This window comes from Brienomyrus brachyistius, unplaced genomic scaffold (assembly GCF_023856365.1).
Source record: "Brienomyrus brachyistius isolate T26 unplaced genomic scaffold, BBRACH_0.4 scaffold35, whole genome shotgun sequence".
Taxonomy (NCBI): domain Eukaryota; kingdom Metazoa; phylum Chordata; class Actinopteri; order Osteoglossiformes; family Mormyridae; genus Brienomyrus; species Brienomyrus brachyistius.
The window spans coordinates 2,340,087-2,367,268 of NW_026042310.1; the positions used below are offsets into that span (position 1 = coordinate 2,340,087).

General features: G+C 48.6%; 1 long non-coding RNA gene across 1 annotated transcript; it reads right to left on the bottom strand.

Moving 5' to 3' along the window:
- Positions 1–1,280: 1,280 nt before the first annotated feature.
- LOC125721818 (uncharacterized) lies at positions 1,281–26,921 on the bottom strand. The gene is made up of 4 exons (XR_007385975.1): positions 26,727–26,921; positions 10,055–10,224; positions 1,649–1,772; positions 1,281–1,534 (listed from the first exon to the last, which is right to left on the bottom strand). It is a non-coding gene; the product is annotated as an uncharacterized LOC125721818 (long non-coding RNA).
- Between the last annotated feature and the right edge of the window lie 261 nt (positions 26,922–27,182).

The following is a 27,182-nucleotide window of genomic DNA, read 5'->3' on the forward strand; positions in this document are numbered from 1 at the left end:
TGGCAAGAGGTCTTTGTCAGTTCTGGGACGCAAAGGTGTGAGGTGTCCCGCAGGTAACCCCACACGCCAGAGGGACACAAAGGGGGCAGTAAGCCGATTCTTCCATCCAGCATGCGAGGGGTGAGCGACGGCTCCCCGCTGACGGGCACTGCAATGCTAAAGTATCTTGCCAAGGTAAGAAGGAATAAACCTTAATTAATGTTTCACGAACCTGCGGCGAGCACGCTCTTTTTAAAAGGTGAAGAGGATCTGGGTCACATGACTCCCTTTCCACCCACCGTGCCACTGAACCAGGGCTTGATCAGTGCCCAGTCTTCATTGGATCCAAACTCCGTGTGATACATATAAGCCAATCGCCATGTCCGGCCTCCGTGACAGACAGGGCTGTGTCCCGCCCACTTGAGTCCCGGCCTCAGGAGAGCCCAGTGCAAAGATAATTCATGCAGGAGAGTGCGACTGTTGTCCATGCTGACTCACATGGTCCCTGTAATATTCATCCTGGTGTGAGGTGATCCATTTCCCTGGAAGCTTCAGGTTACACGTTAGTTAGGATGATGTCTAATATGAAGTAAGATAAGGATTCAGGTCTGTTACAGACTCATACCCCATAAACCACCATGACGGACACAACGGTCATATTTAGTGGGTTAGGGTGCAAGAGGTCTCATTGGGTGACGTAGGCTTCAGAGCTTTCAGCCTGGAGATGAGTTTTTCAGCTCTCACTGGGTTTTCGCAGGTCTCTTCCCGGTTTTCCCCAAAAAAGCCCAAAAGCATGCAGTTAAGCGAAGCACCATCTTTTTATCGTCCCTAGCTAACACCATTGTTAGGGCACTGCGACTAGTATAGCCTTACTGGTCCCGTCCTCTAGGTGGGAAAACTTGTCTAGATTATGATAGGCTAAAAATTTTAAAAAAGTTATTCAATATATTTTTTTCCCTGATTAAATGCAGATGCATTTAATCTGAACATGCTATTTTGGCTAAATATTAGGGGTGTAGTAATACACATATTTGTCGTGTTTGGTTCGGTGCACAAAAATGAAACCAATGAATACATTTATTGACGCGAGCGGAACTTAAATTCACAAGTAGATGTTCCACACCGAAAACACCATGCTAATTCAATCAATCAATCAACCAATTACTTTTATTGTCACACCACATTGCTGGTACACTGCTACAGTACATGTGAGTGAAATTTTTGTGTGCGAGCTTCACAAGCAATAGTGGTGTACAAAATATACAAATACAAGATATAAGTATAAATATGCACATGGATGAATGAATGTGAATACAAAATATACATTATATACGTGTGTGTGTGTATGTGTGTGTGTGTGTGTGTACAGAATGTCCGTAGATAAATGTTGTGCACAAATCTGCGGTATGGAGAGGATAAAGTGTCGAAGTGTCGAAAAGTGCCAGTGAATTGTCTATGACGTACTAGTGGTCAATGTTCAGCAGTCTGATGGCCTGATGGAGGAGGTTGTCCCTCAGCCTGCCGGTTCGGGACCGGATACTGCGATACCTCCTGCCTGACGGAAGAAGTTTAAACAGTTTGTGACTGGGGTGACTGGAGTCTCTTATGATCCTCCCCGCTTTCCTCAGACACCGGTTCCTGTAGGTGTCCCACAGGGAGGGAAGCTCACCTCCAGTTATCCTTCCGGAACACCGCACCGCTCTCTGCAGGGCTTTTAATCGTTGGCTAAATCGAGTTGGTTGAGGCTAGGGGCTGATGCCAAGAATTTTGGAGTCCGATTCCTGTTCCAAGAGCTGGGAATCGATGGAGTCGATTCGAAGAGTCGATTCCAAACAGCAGTCTTCCCGATTTTAAAAAAAAATAAGATTTTTAAAAAGAATTAGGCAGATTAGAATTTACGACAAGGGATCTTGATACTTTCTAGTTTTTTTTATTGACTTAATCTTAGTCTGGCAAGTACACCTTTTAAAATGATATAAATAACAGTATACCTCATAATTTATGTCTTGTTTGCACACCTCGTACAAAAATAAAATGGTAGGGCAGTTATTTCATTAATAGGGTTTATTTTCTCACTGATATATTACAACGTGTACCCTCATGCATCGTTTTATTGCCCAACTCCCAGAGCACTCCAAAATTATAAAAATATAATTTTAGTCTAACAAAATATCATGTTAGTCTAACAAAATGTCAGTATTAATGATAAATTTGAGTAACACAACCAAACAGATGTATTACTTTACCATTCACACACACATGAAAAAACTTCCCACTTAAAATCCATGTTTAAATGAAAATGACAGTTGGTACAAACGTTATATCTCAGCTCTGAAAATGACTTTATTCAATGCTAATTTAACTGCAGTATTCATAGAAAGACTGCAAGCTTATTTAGTGACGTACAGTAGCTTGGAGAGATGACTGATTTAACTGGTTGATGAAGGTTTGGTCTTCAACTGTTTTATCAATGGCGATGTCGTTTCATAAAAGGCCAGCATTTTATTGCAAATACTGAGTTTAACTTCATTTAGTGCCCTGTTTAAGGTAAAATATCAGTTTTGTTTTTATTTTATGTTACGTAACTGGTTTCGTTTTGTTATTCCGAAACGTCAACAGACGCATTACCATTGAATTGCAGCTGTACCTAATTGTGATTGCTCTTTTCATAATAAAAAAAAACTTAAAACCAAATTCATTATTGTTTAAAAATTTTTTTACCCCTGCTGTTCCAAAGTTGCGCCGAACCTGCGAACCCCAAAACTGAGGCTTATACTTAGTGTAAATCCTGTCTTGGAAATGTGATCACGTAACTTAGGGGCTATAGACTAACTTAACCTGTGAGGCCGCACTACCGTTTCACACTAGCTAGTCCAGAAGGATATTATTTTTCATTACAGTTGCATTTGTGTAATGATCAAGCATTAGCAGGCAAAATGATTTCCATTATTTCAGTTGTGTTGCTCTCAGCCAGATCCCCGAAGCTAGCTTGCCCTGGACTCCGTCCCTCCTTTGAGACAGCCTGCCCCTAGCGTTTGCCCATATGTGAGCCCATGTCCTGCGTCTGTCTGACGTCTTCCCGTGCATTCCATGTTTCCTGAGACAGACCCAAGGCTCGCTGAGAATCTTTTCTGGAAAAGCGTTTAAGGAAGACAGATGAATGTGACACATTGCAAAATCGCACTCTCGGGTGGAACCTGAGGCGGGATGAAAGCCAGCGTGACGGGGCAGGTGTAAGGGATCGACTTGGGGGATTTGTGGTGAACGCTAAGTCATCCAAGGCTTAGCGGCCCTCATGACCAAACTGGGCCAAGTTTGGAGCGAGGTTAGAGATAGAGGAGGAGCCAGAAATATCACATGGGCCCTTGTGGTAAAGAAAAAAGACATAATCTCACGAAAAAAAACCCCATTGCATGAGTTACCAGACTCAGCCTTGGTTTCCAGCATCCATGCTGCCAACTTTCTGGATAAAATCAGCTCTGAGAAAAAACTCTCCCCACTTATATATAATTGATGAGTGTCAAATGTGGGGAAGGAAGGCCAAGTGACCAGCTATGGTCTGTTATTTCTATTCCTAGTGCTAGTGGTAAATGGAACTCATCCTTCAGGAACCTGCATGATAAAGAGGGTTTTGGGTTCGAATTGAGTTTCCTCATCAAGGTCAGGAATGCATGCAAAAGCCACTGGCCCCATCTGAAAGCTGATTGGCCCCCATAGTGCTCCTTCCCCTGTCAATCACTGATTCAAAACATGTCATTGGCGAATGATAAAGTTGACCCATCTTATGCAACCTCACCTGAAAAAAACCCTACAATTGCATCTGCGATTGGAGGGGGTGGGAAGCTCTAGCTTCGAGGGGAGCTCGGGTGCAGGAGCTGCTTAGATGGAGCTGCTGGGGCTCATTCCTCCAGTTGGTGTCATACAGTCTACCCCCATTGTCCATCATTTCAGCGCAGTGTGGTACATTCCTCAGTGCATTTACGCAAACTTACGCGCTGTTTCTAGAGCACTCAAGGTACCACTCTTACAACACTACACGGGAACCAGTGACAGAAGCATATTTTCATATGTCAGTCATCCTGCATATTTTAGCTGACAGATTCATGGGAAATTGATGACTGTAAGTCACACGGGCACCGGGGACAGTTCACGTCCCTTATCCTACCGCACTGGTGGCAAACTGCAGCGTGATTGTCTATATTTTGGGCTGGAGACCCTTCAATGGTGGTACTAGGAAGACTAGGGGGGCAGACTGGGGCCAGTTCTGTTGGGGGGGGGGGGGGGGGGCAGATACATTTAACCTTAATGTTCTCCATGAATTCCTTATGCTAGATTGTCAGCATTAAGAAGCAAAAGACAATTTTGAAAACCACTAAGATATTTATGCAGCGCTTTGCAGTCAAATTTTACAGTTTTTACAAATACCGAACGCACACTGCGTTCTGGTTTAGACCGTCTTGTTTCCACAAGCTCGATTATTTCTTTCTGCCATTAACTTCGCTTTTTGCCAACCGAAACAGCTTGAACACCCGGCTTTAAGAGTCCATCAGGAAAATGTGTTAACGTTTGTGTTATAGTAATTCATTATGTCATAACAGTAGTACATTTATGTCAAACTCAAGTAGCATATGTATTTAGGGGGGGATGGGGTGGGACCCTTAATCTATAGTATTCTCATCTCAAACCCATCTTCAATCGTAAGTGAATAAAAAACGATGATAAATGCAAAACAAGGAGCTCCCATAAGGTGCGGGGTTTAGAATACTTCTAATTACTCCGAAAAACAGACGAGACTGACTTTTTAACTAATTAGGCAGAAGAGAAGAAGCGTGGGCTTTGGGATCTTTACAGAGCAGTCCGCGGCTCAGAAGCTCTTGTTGGGGCTGTGACAGTCAGCATCCCAGGCCGTTTGTCCCTGCCCTGATTCGTCAAGGTGAGCAGCACCCAAGTGACAGTTCCTGTCATCACCTGGGAGACACACCCCCCCTCCAGTGTCACTGCAGAGGTCGTAAGCAGTCCTCGCTGAAAGGCGTCCGTCGCAATGGGGCCGTCAACACAGGAACTGGCCTCCCGTAGGCCCTGAATCCCCCTCCCCCACGCTCCCCCACTCAGCACAGCACTGTCACCCCAGCCTGGTCCACCCTGGGTCGCCACACACTGGCACTCTTGTGGCCTTTATCTGCATTGTCTCCGTCCTCCCGCACGACCTTCCCCACCTCTTTCAGCGCCGTATTCATCTTTGCTGCCTTTCTGCCCCCTTTCTGGTGATGCGGCTCGTTCAGAAACGGAGAGATGGTTGCCAAGGCGATGAGCGACACCCCGGCATAAGCGACGGAATTCGTGCACATCATTCACCTGTGTCATCCGTGTTTGTTCAATATTTGGAACATTCTGGTTCTGACGGCATAAATGACGTTTATCGCGCCCGCTCGCTTGACTCACCGCAACTCGGTGTTCAGACCTGTATGTTTAAAATGACAAGGCTAACCTGCTTCGAATATAGCGCACAGTGAAAGGAGAGGCTGTGTAATTAAACCGCTCTGTAATCAAACGAGTTTAACGGGGCTTATAACACACCGTAATGACCAGCATCTCTCTCTTGCTGGTCGTGTCTGAGCAATAACAGTTTCTCGCAAAATCTGAGGGATTGTTGATGTTTTTTCTTTCGGCAGACTGCTAAGCTGAGGTGCGTCCGGGCTCGCTGGAGGCTGCTTTAAATCACCAGTTCACGAGGGGAGCAGTTAAAACCCATATTTAAATAAAAACCAAATGTAATGAGCCGTATTCAAAGCAGAGTCGAGTCTGGTCTTGATACAAGAGGACGGACCGAATTAGGAGACTATCTAAATCAGAACAAAACCCACAAATGCACTCTTGGGCCAGCAAGACGTAACTCAAGGGGGGAGAGGAGGGGGGCACAGGATGAGGTTGGACTGTGTTTGGATGCCGCACTTTGTGCTGTTCTGTTGTTGGTCAAACGGTTACAAAACGCTCACTCAAAACTTCACCTCAGTTCCACTTTGCTGAGGCTAAAAGAGCGACCAGCATTTCGGGATTATCCACCTAAGCAAAGGGCAAGCTTTTACTTGCAGATGGCCCGGGGAATCTGGGGACTTCAGCACATAAACCCAAGGTAGTCGAGTTGCCGGAGCAAAAATAAACGTGCTCTAAGATGTGTGGCACAGTGCCACCTAGTGGAGCATACCGGGCGTTATCTTTGCCTGCCAAATGCCGAGTGAAGGACTGCTTCACTGCGGGGTCTGCTAAAGAAATGGAGATCTAGGGCTATATAAACACAGCACACCCGCCTCAGGACATAGGACACTTGGATATCTGAGAAATGTTCTGCGTGATACAGCCAGGGGCCGGAAGTCTAGATTTGACATAATGCTCTTCCACAGCAAAGTCCCATTGGATTGATACCCACAACACAGAAGCTTCTGTAGAAAAACAGCAGTGTCTCTCACTGGGGACAGCTTAGGATTTTTCCATGTTTTCAAAGTACCATGATCCATTTAAGGTCACAGTGATGCTGGACCTGGTCTGTCGTGCTTTAATAGGCAGTTTTTGCAGCTCTACGTACAAAGGGCAACCATTGCCGGGGGGCAGCACTCATAACTAACACGCCCCCTGCTGTCTGGTTGAATAGCAGGATGCCATTTTAGAAAGGTGCCTAATTTTTTTCATTAGTCTATCTGCTTTAAGTCAGGGTCTCGGTGTTTTTATCCGGAGGTGAGCAGTGTCACTGGGTAATTTCTGGCTTGCCAAGCTCCCCAGCCACTGCGGACGTCTGCACATTGATTTTCCAATGTTCTGGCTGGTCGCTCAGGTAATTTAGAAAAATCTGCTCTCACTAGGCTCTTGTGACGAGTGTGACGGCTTGTGCCCCCCCCCCCCCCCCCGCCACACACTTTCTTGCCTGATGTGCCCTGTTACGCTATCTGGAAATAAAAAGGACAGTGTTTTTAGTGCTTGGCAATACGAATATAACAGGCCTGGGATTTTTATTTTTTATTTTTTGCAACTGGGAGGAAGGAACTTGACCAAGAAGCGCCCCCTATAGGCATCATCACGCAACTGCAAGGCCAGTCGTGAGCATGAAGCACTCACCCGGCGAAGCACACGACATTTCTGGGGGTGGCTGCATTTGAGGCGATTAAGGTACCAGTCCAGTCCATATTGGCTCCTGTGTGGCATTGGGGGAGAATGGGGGTGGGTTGGGTGGGGTGGGGGGCGTGGGTGTGGAGGTCAGAGGGGGCCCGAAAGACTCCCTGAGGTGCAGCAGATTAGAAGGATTTCTCTCTGGAGGGGTCATTAGCCTGTGCTGATTATCTAAGATCTGATAGCCGACCCCCGCAACCCCCCCTCCCCCCCCCACACACCCAGCTTTCCACCCTACTTACCAGACTCTCACGGGAGTTTAGGTGGGGGCAATCGTAGGGCTGGAGTGTGGGAGGGGTCACTGATACCCGACACCGTGATATGAGTGCAGAGGGACCCAGTTTGGGTTCGGCAGAATTTGTGTTCGGCTGTGAGCATTTTCTGCAGCCCTCCTGTCGGTACTGGTCCACAGAAGCTACGGAAGAACTGCCATTGCACTGCACAGGGATGTGGAGTGGTGTGGGGGTGTTGATGACCCCGTCTTAGGAAGCATCACTCAACTAGGACTTAGCTTCTCAGCAGACCACTTGTCAACCCCCTCCCCCACACCCCATGACAAATTTTCCACTTTGAGTTTTCCCCCAACTTCCTCTACCAGCCACTAGATGGCAGCAGAGCAGCCCTGAAAACCCAGCCAGCAGGTGCTCGCGCTGCCTGCACGTTAGGCCGTCTAATTGGCAAACAGACGTTTTTTTCATTAAGGTCAAGATGTATCAGCTAATTTGCACCTGATGTTCTCTTAATGAAGACACTAAAAAGGCCCACAGAGAGAGATTGGATTTTAAGAGGAGACTCGCGACAGGTTGTTGAGATCATAACTAATCAGCTTTATGTAATTAAGGCCATAATGTGCACACACACAGACAGAGAGACAGTCACACTAAAGCTTCTCTTTTGTTTGGACAAGCTTAAGTCCTCTTTGAAAGACAAGTAAAACAAACAGAACCTAACTATGATGAAATCACGGATATGACTGTAAATTTACACAGCCCTTGTCTTGCAGCTACAACCACACTGGCACAATTAGCTGAAATTTATACGTAAAACCAGGACTGGTTTGTTTTTGGGGCCCCACTCAAAAAGTCACTTTGGGCCTAACTTTGGGCCTAACTTTGGGCCTAACTTTGAGCTTAACTTTGGGCCTGAAAGTGACTTTGCACCCCCCCCCTATAGATGTTTCAAAAACCAAATAAACAGCTGGCTAGGAACAGCTAGGAAGTTAGACGAGCTGCGGCAAACATCGCCTCTTCATATGAGTAACAATTTTTTTACTGTTACTTTCTGCTGAGGCACGAACTATCCGCTGTCCTCCAGAACGGTAACCTGTGATTTCATTACATTTGATCGGCTGTAATTGTTTTGCATTTAAGATGCTGTTTCACTTGTTTGTCGGATTTAACAATGGCGCAGTGACCTCGTGCCCAGTTATGGGTTGAGGGCCGCATCCTGAGGGGTGGATGTTTATAGTACCTTTATGGTGGGGGGAGGGGAGTGGTGAGGCTGCATGGTCCAGTGTACATGAGGACCTGCCCCCCCCCACTCTGGGCCACATTGTTGAATAATCCCTAGGCTCAGTTTTAGGTCACAAAGTAATGATGGACAAAAAAGCACTCTGTGAACCATTTGCTGTATTTTTTAACCCCACTAGATGGCGCTCTTGGTTTGCTTTGCGGCATGCTTTGTGCTTGTACTTTTTATTTTTACAGAGAGCACCATCTACTGGGGTCATGAAACACAGCAAATGGTTTGTGAAGAGTCATTTTATCCTCATAGCCACTGAGAGCTCCCAAGTCAAAAGCCTCCAGCACGCACGTCAGCATTCTCATGGACACTCCTCACCACCACTCCCCCTACTGACTAGCCAGTCCTTCTGCAGATCCTGCCCCTTGCTCAGTGCCTGTTTATTAGGCCCAGCTGACTGGGGGCCGCCGCCTCAGTCCTGAGTCTTTCCTGCACTAATTGTCCCAGTGCCATTAGTGTCTTCCATTAGTGCCCCCCCACCCCCAAAGCCCACGGCCCCCTGGTCCTCCTCGGGGCTCTCCATTCTTACTGTGCCTCAGAGACCTGAGAGTGCTTGCACAGGCTGGCACAGGTGAATAGTGTGTGTGTGTGTGTGTCTGTGTCTGTCTGCATCTTCAGCTCCAAACGTCTTTCCGCCATTATTTAATTTGCCATCGACTCCTTCGAATTCAGAGAAACGCTCTAGAAAATATAAGCGTGACTTGATTCGGACTTTTGTAAACATTCAGCGGGAAGGATGTGCTGTGTATGCCCTGAGGGAGGGGGAGGGGGGGTTGGGAATCTGGACGACACGGTGGAGTACTAATCAATTCAGAAGCAGAAGTCTCGGACCCAATCGGCCCGTCATTCCGCATTGGCCAGGGCCGCATGCGTGAGAATAACTTTCCTATTTAACGGGGGCAGTTGCGTGAGGTAGGCTCGAATCAGATGCATTCTGGGATGCCCGATTCCTGCAGCATGCGTCGGCTTCTGTGGATCTATTTTTCATGCCGTAAAGCTGTGGCCTGTTGGAAAGGGGGATTATATGAAAAAATTGAATAAAGATTAAATATTAAAAGTTGCCACTCGAACAGCGGCACCCCCAGAAGAGGGAGACCCTGGGCGAGCGAGATAAACTCTCCTCCAACGCCCATGCTTTCCAGCACATGGCCCCGCAAAGGTCTACGTGTGAGATTCCTGCATGGCTGATAAGGTGCCACGGTGTCGTACGCAAGGGACATACAACTCCAGTGATCGGCCATTTTCAGATTCGAGTTCAAGCGTGATTGGTGTAGTCTAAATGACTGACACGTCACGCATCCAATGGCAGTTCAGCTCTCGCAAACGGAGCTGCATTTTATCACGGGAGACTGTTCCCGCTTTCACGCAGACGTCAGACCGACACACCACATACCTGCTGCTGATTCAGACGGAAACGTCTGGCAGCCCGAAGGGGAAGCTGAACAGAAAGTTCCGGGATCTCCTTGCCGGAGTACCGCAGGCATGAGAGAAGCGGAGAACGTCGCTGTTAAGAAGATGCCTTTTGGACCTTAAGGTCATCAGCTCCGGCTCAATGGTTTGCTGCTGAAAAACAGAGCAAAGAAAGAAACACGTTTCTAGAACAATTCTTTACTTCTGTAGATGTGAAGCCTGTCTACCGCTGTCTGTCTAAACTTTGAGCAAAGCCACACATTTCTATCCTGGAAAAATGTATGTTCTTGCACTTGTAAGACTTGCTCTGGGCTGCTCAGAAAAGAGAGCCATGTGACCATGGGATGGAAAGAAGGAAACGAAGATTCTGTTGAGGAAAAGCAGCAGCTAATCTGCCCCAAATCGCCCCCTCCCCCATCTTACACGTCTTGTGTCTTACCTGCACATACTGGTGACTGTTGTCACACATTACCAAAAATCAATAGCCATTTTTCCACCAGAGATTTAACAGCTTTAGTATTTTGTCAGTATAGCTTTACCTTTTACCAGAGTGTCAATAAGCCAAACATGCAATTTAAACTGGATGAATGCAGAAGGCGCCCCCTATGGGGATGCACTAGTAATGCAAGATGTTTGGGTGCCTGGGGGTTGATTGTATCTTTTTATTTCTTTAGTTTATAAAAGGATATGCATAGCACTTCTTCTTTGCTGTTTATTACAGGCAGGTTTTGCATTTTTTTATGAATGACCTCATTGTAAAATCCCGTTCCAGACTAGCAGGTCCCATTCTAGACCTTGAACCTGGAAGCTCCCGGTCACGGTACCGCCATACTCCCTGGAGCGCCAGCTGTCCCCGTTCCAACCTGCTGCCCCACCCACACATGAGATGGGTGGCGTGATGTCACAGGACGTATTCTGGAAACTTCTGATCCTGCCGCGTGTCTCTGTGATTCTGCTTCCCAGCGTGGAGGCCCGGGTTGGGGACAAGGACTCCGGACTACAGGTGGGGCTGGGGGGGGGGGGGGCTGAGCCTGACAGATGTTCCACTGTCGGCCGAGGGCTGTGCAGGCAGGGTAGGGGGTCAATAAGCCCTCCCCCCCCCCACTGTTTTACGCACTCATCTCCGCATCTGGCTCCATTATGCAGAACAATAAAAATCGGGCTTTCTGTTTGACACTCATTAGCGATGTGTCCTCTCGTGCAACTCCACTTTCCAACAGGACACCGAATTTTGTGTTTTGCTTTGTGAAACCTGCATCGCAAGGCGGGTGGTGGCGTCCTCACGCATTTCCTGCATGCGTCTCTCGGTGGTCTGATCTGATCTTTTCAGGGGCTGATGTGAAAGCGGGGGGACCTGAAACAGCGTCAGGGACAACATCGTCTCCTGCTGGAACCTTAACCAGCTCTCAGATCCTGCAACGTATAACATGGGTCCTCCTGCATGTATGCAATTGAAAACCTGCACGTGCAATTAGATTTCGCAGGGGGGCCGGGGGTTGTTTTCCCTGTCTGAAAGCCTAAAAAGCATTAAAAATAACATTTATCTCTGTATTTATCTCTAACATAGTGATCTTATGTTAGAGTTTCTACCTCTCAGCAAAGGCAGCTTGACTGGTTGAAGTACCCGCATCGGACCTCGATAAAGCCTGACATCGCTCCAAATCCTGGACAAAAACACATTTCCCTTATCTTCTTATCACGCTCTCTCAGTTTAAAAATGACCATGGAGCAGGAATGCACACACACACACACACGCACACACACACACACACACACACACGCACACACACAGATAAACCGAAATCCAGCAATATAACTGAAAAGAAAAGAGTCGTCTGCCAATATATTTGCATGTTCAGGGCAGCTGAAACGGTAAAATAGTTCTTGGGAAGAAAGTTGATGGAGACGACAGGTTCCTCTTTTTCACCCCCCCCACCCCCGCCCCGCTCCATCCCCCCCTCCCTGTTCATGCTGAACAAAAACACTCATATTTATCAACATCCTGGTTGCTGGTGAAAATTCCAGGTAGTTACAATAGCCATGACGCTAGTTAGGGTTTTTTGTAAGGCACCTTGCTTCAGGGCAACCTCCCAGCCCCCCCCAGCCCCCCCCCAGCCCCCCCCGGCCCCTGCCAAGCCCACACCATACACCTGCTGTTAGCACCGTGGAGCAATGAAACCGTAATACAATGGCAACAGATTGAGGCTGTTGACTCTCATAAAGATACTAAGTTAGAGTGTGGCCGCAGACACGAGTGTGTGCGTGTGTGTGCGTGTGTGTGTGTGTGTGTGTGTGTGCGTGGTGTGTGCGTGTGTGTGCGTGTGTGTGTGTGTGTGCCGGATGAATCACCACACCCTGGCTGCAGAGCTGCATCTTGCTGGAGGCTCGCCACTCCGGTATCAGCCCTGCCTTTTTAGACACGCCGCTGACAATAGCGCTTAGCTTCTGGCATGTTCTGCGCGTGGCGTCGCTGTAAATGCGACCAGGCGGAGACTGATAACCGCCTCCACCGGCGTGGCGGCCTGTGATCCGGCTAATTGGCAGTAACAGGGAGACAGGAGAGGTTAACTAACGAGAGGGGACTGTCCCATCCATCTTCAGGCCTCGTCTGAGTCTTAGTTATCGATTTGCTGGTTGCGCCAAACTGCTACAGGACGCAATTCCTGCTCCGCCCAAAATGCGACGGGGTTTCAGGGAAGCGACCTTGGACATAATGAATCTGAAGTATTCCGTTCCTAACGTATTCTCTGGGAGCCGGAAATTTCGTGAACCCCTCCTCACACCCTCCATCTCAAAAACAAAGCAGTCGCTCTTAAAAATCATGTGATGAGAACATCGCCTGTTCCGGGAAAAGATCGCGCATGGGCCAGACGTGCCCAAAAATGGGAGATCGGTCGGCATTTGAAAAAGCTGCACCACTAGTGATCTTTAAAGCAGAGAAACACGGAAAAGGCGTGGGACTATAAAGGCGTGAGAATATAAAATCATGGCCGTTGAGGTCGCTGTTTCATTATCTGATTTCTCGTCGCGGTTCCTTCCCACCCCCACCCCCACCAGCATGGCCTATCTCTGATCCCAAGCAGAACAGCAGATGCAAATCTGACTGCAGAGACGTGTGGCACCGGCTGTTTGCCCGACGTGGACGGCTTTCGGTTTCCAGACCCGGCAGACGCGCGTCGTTGCGGAGCGGTGAGCAAACAGCGCCAGCAGGCGAGCGGCCTCCATGCCCCAAGGTGCGAGAAGATCCTCACCTTCTCAAAATATCCAGTTTTATATACCTTCTCAAAATATCCAGTTTTATCAATGAGCTGTAAGTCTCACTCAACAAAAGCACACATTATTATATTGTTATTATTGTTATTATTATTGTTGTTGTTGATGACAATGATAATCGTCACGCTACGGATGCCCCACGACCCTGAACAGGATAAGCGGTTTCAGACCTGATTTGCAATTTACTGTGCTACAGCCGGTATAGGAGGGACCTCAAGCAAGAAGTAAAGGTGACACCTGTAGGGGCTTCAAACAGAACCTCTGAACTGCACCTCTGACTGGGATCTCTAAATGTCCGCAGGATGGGTTGTTCAAGCAGAACCTTCAGCTTGGACCAAGCGTTCCAATCCCAGGGGACTCGCGGCCATGAAGCACACAGGCGCCATCATCTCTATGAATCTCTGTAAATCTCTGAGTCTCTGTCAAAACACAGCAACAAGACGTGTGTGGTACAGACAGGCACCTCAGTGTGACATCTTCCCGAGAGTCCCGAGAGCGGCTAGAGTCAGCAATCCAGTAGCAGACATCTCGATGAAGGCGAAGTTCACAAGCCGCTTGTCCGTCAAACAGGCTCCGGAGCTGAGGCGGGTGCCTCTCCCTTCCCACCCAAAACTCTCAGCGCTGCTCCCATCGACATAAACGGGGACCTGTTCACGGAGGTTCTCCGTGGCTCTCTGCCATGAGCGAGGCTGAGGGGGCAGGTGGGGAAGGGAAGGGAATCATAAAAGGCACTCTGACAGCAAGCGGGCAAGTTCCAGATCTAAAAATAAAAGCAGGAATGCGAAAAGTTAAAGGGACAGAGCGGGAAAGTACATAATAATGGGCGACAGAGAGGCACTCGGAGGCAGGGGCTACGTCTTCAAAGTCAGTTTGTTTTGTTATTTTTTTGAAGCGGGTAAACCCCCCCCCCCCCCACCCAAAGTGCAGTCACTGTGTACGAGGTGTGTACAGAGGTCACGAGGCGGGACGCACGCGTGGGCTAAACACACTCCATTACGTGGCCTTTGTTTCCCGTCGGATGAGCGGAGTGAAATTAATCCGGGGCCGAGCTGGTAATTAGGGGCCTGGCACACCCCAATTCCCCCCCCCCCACCCATACCCAACTGTAGACACAGGCTTCCCAGCTGACGGCGGCTCACGTGACGTTTCAGGATGGGGGGCCCTCGGTCGCCCATCATATGGCATGCCTGGGGGGGTCTGTGGGGTGGGGGGGGGGGTGTCCAGGAGGCCAACACTCCTCGGCTGCTCCCTCCCGCCCCCTGAAGCCCCTCCCCTTCTCCTCTTTCCTCGCTCGCTTACATCTCTCTAGCATGCAAACAGTGACTGTTTTTCTCTCTTTGTATGTATCGGCTGTCTGTTATTAGTTACGCCCCCCCACACACACATGCACATGTGCTCCAACCACTGGAGCCTCGCAGATGACGATCCCACCCCCCCCCCCCCCCCCCCCACCTAACACAAAGCTTTCATCATCCCGAAACCACTAACCAAACATCGCTGGCTTTGTGGGAAGAAAAACCTAATCCCAGCAATGACACCCTTAACCCCCATCCAGTTGTAACCTTAACCATAAGTAACCAAACAAAATATAACACTTTTTGGCATTTTTACTTTTTTGATTGCATTCTCATATTTTTATGAATTTGAGGTGATACATACAGGGACATGAAAAATGGCCTCAAAAGTAAGACAATTTCAGGTTTACCACACTCTGGGACATTTTGGGCCCTAAATGTGATCTATGCAAACCGCCCCCCCCAAACACACACACACACACACATTCACAGACACGCACACACACAGGTGGCCCCTGACATCCATCCTCCAGCTCTTGCAAGACAGATGGGAGATCGTTTTACATCCTTCGCCGCTGGGAGGGTGACAGAATGACGACGGGTGGCATGTGGCTCTTTTCCCCAGAATGCCAAGCAGGAAGGGGGCGGGGCTCTTCCAAAAAGAGCATTCGGCGGCAAGGGCCGACGCCCATTCCGATTTTTCAGCCGCGAGAAGTGACGCTGGCTTGCCTGGAAGAGCGCGGTGACGTTTGGAGAAACATTCGCCTCTGAGGGGTGGGGGGAGGTGGTGTCGTTCCCTCAGTGTTTATTCCTCGCCGGAGGGGGGGGGTTGGGACGGCAGAATAAATGACAGGGCTAGATAAGGACACCCCCCCCCCCGATGCTGTAGCAACCTCTCCTCATTGTGGGAATTTGTAACAAACGAAACCAATCCATTACTTGCCGCTGGCATCATTTAATTTATTGCGCCCGGTTCTCCGCGAAAACCCCACACTATGTTCTGAGCAAGTCCTCCCGATCGTCTCACCCGTCACACACGGGGACACACCTGTACCTCCGCCGCCGGCAGACCCGCACCAGGCCTCGACCCAGCTCCCGTGGGCATGGGGGGGGTGAAAACGGGAAGCACTTGCATGCCAATCAAAGAACCCGGTGCCCTAGAGAAAGCTGGGTAAGAAGCCTTAAAGAGTAAGGAATCCACGCCCACCCCTCCATTTGTACTGTGTCGCCCTTCAGGGCTTGTGCCAAACAGGAGCCGGGGCTGATGGGTACACCAGCATCCTGATAACCTGAGGTCACCCGCCCCCCCATCCTGAGAGGGAAAGTCCCAAACTCCTGATAAGTTTGCCCACTTGTTGTAGCAAATAGCATGTAGTGTAAAGGTCCCTCCCAGTCCTACTGGTTATTCCCTAGGTCCGCGAGCGGGTCTCCATGTCGTGCTGGAAACCAAAAAGGAAGGCCATCTTTCGATGCCCGTTTTTCATTCCCGCACCCCCCTCCCCTCCCCCCCCCCCGCCTCGCTAACCGGCAGCCACGTTCGGAAGAAAAAAAAAAAAACATGTAAAAATTAAACAAGGGGTTGGACCCAAAGTCCAGATGGACATTGTCAGCCTCCAGTTGCTGGTGGTATTCAGCTCTGGTCCAGCTCAGTTTGGGCTTGACGAGATCCATCACACATCCACGCCCAGGGCTTTGAATGGCAGGTTTTTGCTGAGGGCGTGGTGTGTGGGGGCGGTTGAGGGGGGGGCGTGGCAGTTTACTTCCCTAATTCAGGGAACTCCAGGCTATCAAACGTCGCTCTGGAGCTTCGGATCCTAATGGCCTCTAAAGTGCTGAGATGGACGGAGCACCTTCCTGATACGGGGAAAGGAAGCCATTCGATGCCTTTAAAAAGGAACCGAGACCATTAATATGATTAATTTCTGGATAGCGAACAACATAGATGGAAAACCTGGAGGGGAATTCGGTACATTCCTGCTTCCTGACCACATCTCCTGCGGGATGAACGAGGGCATGTCAGGATTCCACTCATCATCCCGAAGAAGAAGGAGATGAGAGAATATTCAAGAGTTAAAAAGGAAAAAAAACGTAAACCCCAACTAGCCCCCAAAAAAACCCAGACATAACAGTGGTTTTCACACAGTAAGCGTAGGATTTCTCAAAATTCATTCATAGGAGAATATGAATATTCTGAGTATTCCGACGTGTCGCTCCGATTTCCGGACGCCCTCACCGGATGGAAATCCTTCAACTAATCCTTCCCAGATATTCATTCTCTGACAGAACAAAGCTACAGAATGGAATCCTTCTCTTTTCCCTGCATGTTTGGGCCGCTAAGATTACTTAACAAATTCAAACAAATAATTACAGCTTCCCTGTGCCCTGGATAACTAACTGGTCTTCGAGAGCCACACTTTGCTGGAAGCAACTTCGTGCTCTGGCCTGGGGAGATATTTGCCTTTTATTTTTTTTTTCCATCGGATGATGGATTGGGGCACTGGCACTCAATTAGCATTAGGCTGGAGGGGGGGGCTGGGTGCTCCACCATGACCTCCTGCGACCTCTCACAGGGAGTGCGAACATGACACAGTACCTCTCAGCAGCAGGCAGAGTCCGTTCGCAGAAAGTCATGGTCAAGATCAGGTCGTCCAATCACAACTCTGGAGCGCCGTCACCTGACAGAAGCGAATTGAACGATGCGCTAACAGGCTAACAGGAAGTGCAGGGCAATTACCTGGCCAGTGGGTGGAGATCTGTTAATAACAGAAGAGGATGACAGGAAAAGGCTGCTTGAATAGACGTGCCGTTAGTACACCCTTTGACCCTCTGACATCACTCCATCCAATCGCACACCAGTGTTCTCATTCAGACAGTTGGATGTCTTTACTAGAGGAATTCTACTTCCAACTGAGTCAATGAACTGAGATTCGAACCCACAGCCTTCTGGTTGCAGCTCTGTACCCTTGGCTACGGCATCACTGGCTGCACTCTCCTTGTTCATTATTACATCAAGAGCAGCACTATGCCAGCTGAAGGAAGGTGTTTATGCCAGAAGTGATTGGCTTGAGACCCAAAACAGGAGCCTTGCTGTTGTACCCTTGAGCGAGGTACTGAACCTGAATGACTTAGTTTAAAAACACATAGTAACATTGAAAAATATGTAAGTATGAAGTTATGAGCCACAAACATAACAAAAGATAACAACTCCAGCTGAACGGCGGAATTAAACTCTGAATAAATTTGTTGGTGGCCGGACCACCTTGGTTCCCCCCACCCCCACATGCTCCTGACCCCCCCCCCCCCCCCCCCCCGTCCTTTCTTTACCTTGCTCACCATTAAAAATTCACGACTCCATTCTCAGCTAATTGTTCCCAACAAGACAGAGCTCCCTGCCTGGCGGAATTAAATTAACCCATTACCCAGTGTCTCCTGCAGCTCCAGGAGCTCTGCGTGCGAGTGCGTGTGTGTGCGTGTGTGCGCGTGTGTGCGTGTGTGTACGTGTGTGTGCGTGTGTGCGCGTGTGTGTGTGCCTGTGTGTGCGTGTGTGTCTGCACTGTCTTGGCTTTTATCACGCTGCTGTCTGTCCTGTATCACGCTTCTGTCTGTCCTGTATCACGCTGCTGTCTGTCCTGTATCACACTGCTGTCTGTCCTGTATCAGGCTGCTGTCTGTCCTGTATCAGGCTGCTGTCTGTCCTGTATCACACTGCTGTCTGTCCTGTATCACGCTGCTGCCTGTCCTGTATCACGCTGCTGTCTGTCCTGAATCAAACTGCTGTTTGTCCTGTATCAGGCTGCTGTCTGTCCTGTATCACGCTGCTGTCTGTCCTGTATCAGGCTGCTGTCTGTCCTGTATCACGCTGCTGTCTGTCCTGTATCACGCTGCTGTCTGTCCTGTATCACGCTGCTGCCTGTCCTGTATCACGCTGCTGTCTGTCCTGAATCAAACTGCTGTCTGTCCTGTATCATGCTGCTGTCTGTCCTGTATCAGGCTGCTGTCTGTCCTGTATCACGCTGCTGTCTGTCCTGTATCACGCTGCTGTCTGTCCTGTATCAGGCTGCTGTCTGTCCTGTATCACACTGCTGTCTGTCCTGTATCACGCTGCTGTCTGTCCTGTATCAGGCTGCTGTCTGTCCTGTATCACACTGCTGTCTGTCCTGTATCACGCTGCTGCCTGTCCTGTATCACGCTGCTGTCTGTCCTGTATCACGCTGCTGCCTTTCCTGTATCACGCTGCTGTCTGTCCTGTATCACACTGCTGTCTGTCCTGTATCAGGCTGCTGCCTGTCCTGTATCACGCTGCTGTCTGTCCTGTATCAGGCTGCTGTCTGTCCTATTGTCCCACATGCACCTGTCCCCTCCCCTACAACCATTTGCTGTGTTCCTCAGAACACTAAACAATAAAACCTGAAACTTGTCTTTGAAATTTGAAACTTATGTGTGTGTGTGCCTGTGGTCATGTATATATTTCATTATGGGGACCAAATGTCCCCAGAATGTGATAAAAACCTGTTACTTAGACCTTGTGGGGGCATTTGTTTCAATTTTCCCCTTGAAAACTCAGTTTTATAAAAATCTGTGAATGCAATCAAAAAAGTAAAAATGGCAAAAGTCATGTGTTTTGTTTGGTTACTTATGGTTAAGTTTGTCAACATCGGATTAGGGTTTGGCCCAAAGAAATCAATGGAGAACGTCTCCAGAAAGATACAGATACCTAATCTGCATGTTTGTGTGTGTTTGTCTGTGTGTGTGTGTGTGTGTGTGTGTGTTTGTCTGTGTGTCTGTGTGTTTGTCTGTGTGTGTGTTTGTGTGTGTGTGTGTTTGTGTGTTTGTCTGTGTGTGTGTTTGTGTGTGTGTGTTTGTGTGTGTTTGTCTGTGTGTGTGTTTGTCTGTGTGTGTGTGTGTCTGTGTGTGTGTGTGTGTTTGTCTGTGTGTGTGTGTGTGTGTTTGTCTGTGTGTGTGTTTGTCTGTGTGTGTGTGTGCTTGTCTGTGTGTGTGTTTGTCTGTGTGTGTGTGTGCTTGTCTGTGTGTGTGTTTGTCTGTGTGTGTGTGTTTGTCTGTGTGTGTGTGTGTGTGTTTGTCTGTGTGTGTGTTTGTCTGTGTGTGTGTGCTTGTCTGTGTGTGTGTTTGTGTGTGTGCTTGTCTGTGTGTGTGTTTGTCTGTGTGTGTGTGTGTTTGTCTGTGTGTGTGTGTGCTTGTCTGTGTGTGTGTGTGTTTGTCTGTGTGTGTGTTTGTCTGTGTGTGTGTGTGCTTGTCTGTGTGTGTGTTTGTCTGTGTGTGTGTGTGCTTGTCTGTGTGTGTGTTTGTCTGTGTGTGTGTTTGTGTGTTTGTCTGTGTGTGTGTTTGTCTCTGTGTGTGTTTGTCTGTGTGTGTGTGTGTTTGTCTGTGTGTGTGTTTGTCTCTGTGTGTGTTTGTCTGTGTGTGTGTTTGTGTGTGTGTTTGTCTGTGTGTGTGTTTGTCTGTGTGTGTGTTTGTCTCTGTGTGTGTTTGTCTGTGTTTGTCTGTGTGTGTGTGTGCTTGTCTGTGTGTGTGTTTGTCTGTGTGTGTGTGTGTGCTTGTCTGTGTGTGTGTGTTTGTCTGTGTGTGTGTGTGTGCTTGTCTGTGTGTGTGTTTGTCTGTGTGTGTGTTTGTCTGTGTGTGTGTTTGTCTCTGTGTGTGTTTGTCTGTGTGTGTGTGTGTGTGTTTGTCTGTGTGCGTGTGTGAGTTTGTGTGTGTGTGTGTGTGTGTGAGAGAGAGAGAGAGAGAGAGACTGCAGACTGTTCCTCAGTTTCCCTTAGCATGTTTGCATGTGGACAGTTTGATCTAACAAAATACTGTCTCCACATGAACCTACACCCTACTGGCCACATGTCTGATTGTTTGTACTGTTACTCTTTATTATTATTATTATTATTATTATTATTATTATTATTATTATTAATGAATGTGTTTTGCTACTATACACCTACAATTTCCTTTGCAATTAATATGGTTTATCTATCTATCTATCTATCTATCTATCTATCTATCTATCTATCTATCTATCTATCTATCTATCTATCTATCTATCTATCTACCTACCTACCTACCTACCTACCTACCTGCCTGCCTGCTTGCCTGTCTGTCTGCCAATAATGACCAATGTTACGATACAGCCCACCTCCCCACTGAACATAATACTGCACCATGACCCCTTAACCAGTACTGGAAAAATCCCTGGTACATACCTCTGCAATCAGAAGAAGGGCATGCAAACTCCACATTCAGAGGCATGGGATTTGAACCTACTACCTATAGTGTCAAGCACTTAATCACCAGGAAAATTTAGCCAAACACTAAAACAGAAGGAAAAATGTTTTTCAGACTGATAAGTTTGCGAGCCCCTCCATTCATGATCCCTCCCCCACCCACCAGCACAGCCCCCCCCCCCCCCCCCCCCCCCAACTCCACCGCCACCACCACAGAGGTCAACAGAGGCCTATTGATGGCAGGAAAATGGCCTACTTAGTGCGTACTTAACTGCAATGTATAGAGGGGCTTAACGACAGCCCCTTTGAGGTGGGATGGGGGGAGCACAGAGATGGGGGATTAGCTCAAAATTGAAATTATGGGGGTGGGGGGGGGTTGATGTGCACGATGTGGAGCAACAGAGATGCTGACAGCAGACACCGTGTGACTAGGAGTGAGACTTGGGGAGAAAAAATTCAAGTGCAAAATAAATATGAAATGCAAACATAAATATCAACATCGCCCGTAGTGTTATTTTTCTTCCACATTCTTCAAAAGTTTATTTGTTAGTCTTTTTCATACAGGGACCGCGAAATGTGTCACCGTCCTCTGTCCGCTGTTTGAAGAAAGGAATCATGCTCTTTACAGACCTAGATCTCCATTGCCAGTAGTGAGCCGCCAGGACATGGATGCCAGCCGCACCCCCCTCCCCAGCTTCCCTCCCCAGCTCCCGGGAATCGTCCCCAGACAAAGAGACTCGTCAACACCGTCTTAATTAAAGCCCGACCTCATTAGCCTCCTTCACAGCTCTTTCTGCGTCGAAATGTTCCCTTTCTGCCGATCCTTCTTCGGTAACGTCTCCCGTGCTTGTTGTGGTGAGCGGTAAAGACATAAAATCAGATAAACGAGGCGATCTTTAAATATTAATTATGCATTAATTACATTCATAAGACAAAACAAACCTCACTTAATGATTCATGAGCACGTCGCTCAGTTTATTTCTCATTTCACCATCCAATCAGACACTTGAAGGGAATTTGGCTCTTGCATGTTGCTTATAAATAAGATAAATAAACATTTCATTAAAGACCATAAAGAACACTCTTAAAATATGCTGATCTGCATCACTTTAGTCCTGAACTTAGTCCTGATATGAGTGTTAGTTTTAGTCAGACTTGCTCTTAGACCACTCTTACTCCCAATCTTAATTATTGAATTCAATTGAGTTCAATTCAATTCAATTTTGTTGAGTTCATCCATCCATCCATCCATTTTCCAAACCGCTTATCCTAAAGGGTCGCGGGGGGTCCGGAGCCTATCCCAGAGGCAATGGGCACAAGGCAGGGAACAACCCAGGATGGGGGGCCAGCCCATCACGCATGCACTCCGATGGGCAATTTAGCAACTCCAATTAGCCTCAGCATGTTTTTGGACTGTGGGGGGAAACCGGAGTACCCGGAGGAAACCCCACAACGACATGGGGAGAACATGCAAACTCCGCACACATGTGACCCAGGCGGAGACTCGAACCCAGGTCCCAGAGGTGTGAGGCAACAGTGCTAACCACTGCACCACCATGCCACCCCTTGATGAGTTCAATTCAATTAAATTTTGTTGAGTTCAAATTTGTCGAACTCAATTCGATTCAGTTCAATTCAGTTTAGTTATGTTCAACTAAATTCTATTTAGCTGAGTTCAGTTCAATTCAATTCATATGGTGCCTTTCACAACAAAGTTGCCCCAAATTGTGTCCTGCTCAAGCGTAATCTCAGACCACTCCTTTGTAAAAGTAAACACATGGCTGCCAACATCCATCCATTTTCCAAACCGCTTATCCTACTGGGTTGTGGGGGGTCCAGAGCCTATCCTGAAAGCAATGGGCATTAGGCAAGGAACAACCCAGGATGGGGGGCCAGCCCATCGCAGGGCACACTCACACACCATTCACACACACATGCACTCCTACGGACAATTTAGCAAGTCCAATTAACCTCAGCATGTTTTTGGACTGTGGGGGGAAACTGGAGCACGCAGAAGAAACCCCACGACGACATGGGGAGAACATGCAAACTCCACACACATGTGACCCAGGCGGAGACTCGAACCCGGGTCCCAGAGGTGTGAGGCGACAGTGCTAACCACTGCACCACCATGCCGCCCCAGCTGCCAACATTTCTACCGTATATATGACGTCATACATAAAAATAAATGAGGGAATTTCTGCTTGTGTAATAACTTTATGTGTAATAGTGCAGTGTCCGTCTGTAAGGGTGGGTGGGAGGTGATCTCTGAAGGTGGACTCCCATGATGCTCACCTCCCATCATTGCTCTCTTGGATCTCAGCACATGTGCCGCCCGTGACCTCTGACCCCTGCTGTGATCCCGCGCTTGGTGAGGAGTGAGCTGATGTGTGTGGGGGGGGGGGGGGCGTACACAAACAGGAGAGGGTGATTAATCGATGCAAAAGGAGCATTTTCACAGAAATCCGTATTTATTACCCATAATGCACTTGGAGACTATGACCCATCTGTACTATGTGGAGAATGTGCCATGATATTAATGGCGATCCATCTATTTTGTACGACTTATCATTATGCAACAGCAAACCAATCAAATCCTGTCCTGTTCTCCCTCATCCTGCTCCTTTCTTGCTTGACACGGCATGGCAGAAACCGTTTCTGAGGGCGGTCATCTCCGGCATCTTTCAGAACACCTTTATCTCAGGCCCAAGAGCCGCGAACCCGCCACTGCCCGATTCAGCCTCGATTTTCTCTGTCCGGCTTTCTGTTGTTTTATGACAACATCACCTCAGCGTGCCCCCCCCCTTCCACCATGCCTCTCTTTTGGGCCAAACCCGCCTCCCTCATCTCATAAATATTTCACAAGCAGAAAAGTTTAGTAAACAGTCGTGTAGGGGGTGCTGTTGCCGGAGAGACGGGGTCGCCGCGGGAACGGAGGATGGGCGCTTGGGGAGCCGGCAGGAACAGGTAAGATACTGTTCCACTCGCCGACCTGTCACACCCCAGCAGCACAGCAGGGCCTGCAAAACCTACTGGAAGTAATCCGCAGGTAATCCAACACAGCCGACGCGGGGCGAAGAGCGAGCGTGACCCCGTGGATACCGCCGATGTCACATCGCCGCCCCCCCCATCCCTACTGAACATCAGCCTCTTCACAGCAGTGCACCTTCGCCAAGCAGTTGATCTGCCAGTTCATTCAGACATTCACTAAAATGCTGAGTTTGTGTCAGCTAATTCTGGTCAACAACAAGCTCTCTCTTTTTCATACATTATTAGCTATCTGTGTCAAAGTTAAAGTTACTCATACAAGATGCAGTGACAAATATATTATAATAGATATGTCAAAAAATATACAGAGTGTAATAAAATATACTAAATATAAAATTATAAAATATAAAAAAACAGTATGAAAAAAAATAACATTGCGTGCAGAGCTGGGCAGGACAGCGAGGGACAGAAAGTAGACATTCATTAAAACTACCTGAAGTACTGACATCTTTTTTAGGCTCAAGCTTATAAATAAAACAAATCAAAACTTAAAAATATAATAAACTTGTTATTCTAGCAGACTTGGCTTCCGTCACTAGAAGGAATCTGTTTCGGCGATAATATATTGTTTACTAACTATTTTTTAACTTTAATTAACTTAAAGGGTCCAGTCGTATTTAAAGGGTGTTTGAGCCATTTGTTCAAGCAGCGATGGAGGGATGAGGGGTGTTTTCATGGGACAGATGAGGAGACGGAGAAAATCGTAAAGTCATGAGGATTGCATGGGGGGGGGGGGGGGGCTGAGAAGGTCTTTTTTTGCGGGGTGGGGGGGTGGGTGCAACAGCAGCAAGAGCCGTAGTGTAACAGTAGCTGGCCCCAGCGATAGCCCCTGCGCTGGCTGGGACCGTAAGTGGGGGTGTGGCGGAGTTGTGGGGGGGGGGGGGGATAATTGGCGCGGCACAGAGAACATATGGCGGAGCGGGGGGACCTGCTGCTGCAGCAGCTGTGAGCTGGGTGCTGGAGATCACAGGAGCATTAGAGAGTTCTCTCTCTCCCCCCGAAAAAAAAAAAAACCTGCTCCCATTCTCCCTCCCCCACAAACACTTATTTAAATGACCGCCCTTAAAAGACGCCCCCCCCTCCTCCAGCTCCCATGGGTTTCTCCTAAAGTGGGCGGACAGACAGAAGAAGGGGAGCGTAAGGCCGTGTAGCCTGGGGGGGGCGGAGCCACCCAACTTTGCCCCCCCCCCCCATCCCTAACCCGACCGTCCCTCTCATCTTGGTGAAATAAGAACATGGACAATGATCTCCTTTCTTTCCTGCCCCTTTCCCTCCACTCCTCCCCCGCCTTTCATCCCAAACAATGCAGGACGTCCTGTAAGCGAGGTCAGCACAGTACGGGCGTAGTGCCTCGGGCTGCCGTGGACGGGTCTGTCCCAGTCGGGATACAGAAACCATTGCTCACAGGTATATGGTTCTGTTAGACCCAGCTCTGTGTTTTGTGTCAGTAAACAATCATTCTTGTATTTAGAGTATTTAGCTACCTGAGGTTCTCACAAGCTTCTGCAGTCCATTCGGTGTCAGAAAAGAACAAATAAAGACTGACGGGTCATTTTTACTTCATTTAGGCTCCTCGGTTCCTTAATCTGTCACTACGTTTTTTTAGCTGACTGGCTAACCCAGGACTGGGCAAGGGCTCGGCTTCCAGAGGGTTGGGACAGGCGTTAACGAGGCCATTGACGAGCTTCTCCTCGAGTCGGTGTGCAGACGTACGTCACAAAATTCGCCTGGTCGGTGCTGACAGGCTGCTCGTCCGACGAAATAACAATAAACCTCCGGCACAAGAGCAATACCGTGCTGCCCTGTGAAATCTGCCCTGTCAACCTATCATCGTAAATATTCATCATAATTTTTTCATTTAAGTGCCACATTCACTCAAAGCACCCCCTCCCGGGAGAGGACGACACAGCAATATGGGAGTGTTAACGATAATGCTTATGGCTGTGACTCTGACTGTCAGCCCGGAGAGCACTGATGACACGGTTTGCCCCGTGTGTGCCTGCTTGGGAATACCTGGCATGGGATTTCCCGAAATAAAACAACAGGAGATGGTTATTGTTCGGGAGGAAGAAAGAACAAAATTGGATATTTAAATAATTAATCGTGAGGTTATGGTTAATAATTCACACGTACAAATCAGGGAACGTGGTACGTCATTAATCTTTAAAGGCACGGAGCGCCTGCTCCTTCCTCCTTCTGCCACCGAGCGGTACTCCGAACCGCGGTCCAGTCCGGTCCGAGCCCGGCCCTCGACACCTCCACCCTTAGTGACTGCGGACAGCAAACCAAGCGAGCGCGGGGCCCATCCAGCCACTGCCGTGAGCTCACAACCATTGCTAGGTTACCGACACGCAGGTAAATAGATACTCCAGCCGCGTCTCGCACCGGCAACATCGCCTGGCTGCTCCAGACACTATGGGTGACATCAACCCTGCTACTCTGTGGTCTATCTCTCCACCATCCCCTCACACCACAGACGAGAGCATCGACAGAGCTCGCTGAAAGGGTCACACTATACCATCCCAGGCTGCTCACCTGAATTATCACATCAGCAGTAAAGAACATTATTGTAAATGTTAGTCATTCAATTTTAAACCTTCTGATCCTATAATAATAATATTTACAGTATATTCATATTAATGGAATTAAACACATCTTAATTTGGCTGTGAAAGGGAAACTTCATCAGTGTAATTATGTAAATAACCCTTAAATACATTAATACATGGTAATTTTAAATAATTTTTTGTTTACGCTTTTGCCCGGTGCTGGCCCCGCCCCCAGTCCCCGTGTCACATGACCAGACCACTCACCTGTAGGACCTCGCTGCTCCCCGCCGCAGTTTCCAGGCAGGGTGTTCATTATTCATCTGCCGCGTTTCCACCACAGGTTCACTGGTGCGTGCATCCATCCAGGCGGGATACCGGGCCGAGTGCTATCGACTCACACTCCCTGAGCTCCACACCCTGCACCCCAGCCCCAAAAAAATCCAGGAACGAGCAGCTTTATCCACCTGTTGCAGGGATGCACATCCAGACCCCCCCCCCACCCCCCACCCCGCCCCACTCCTCCCAAGCAATGCTAGCATCCTTCCCGGGCAGTCCAAATTGGGCCCGGGCATCAACACAACCCCTGCTGCCCCTGGAATCCGGTTCTCCCCCCGGTGGTCCATGGGTCCCTCCCCCAATGACAGGGACAGAGGGAGCGGGCTGGTCGGCCAGGCAGCCCCAGAACCTGCCTCTTTGAAGGTATCCGCCGGTGTGAGCGAG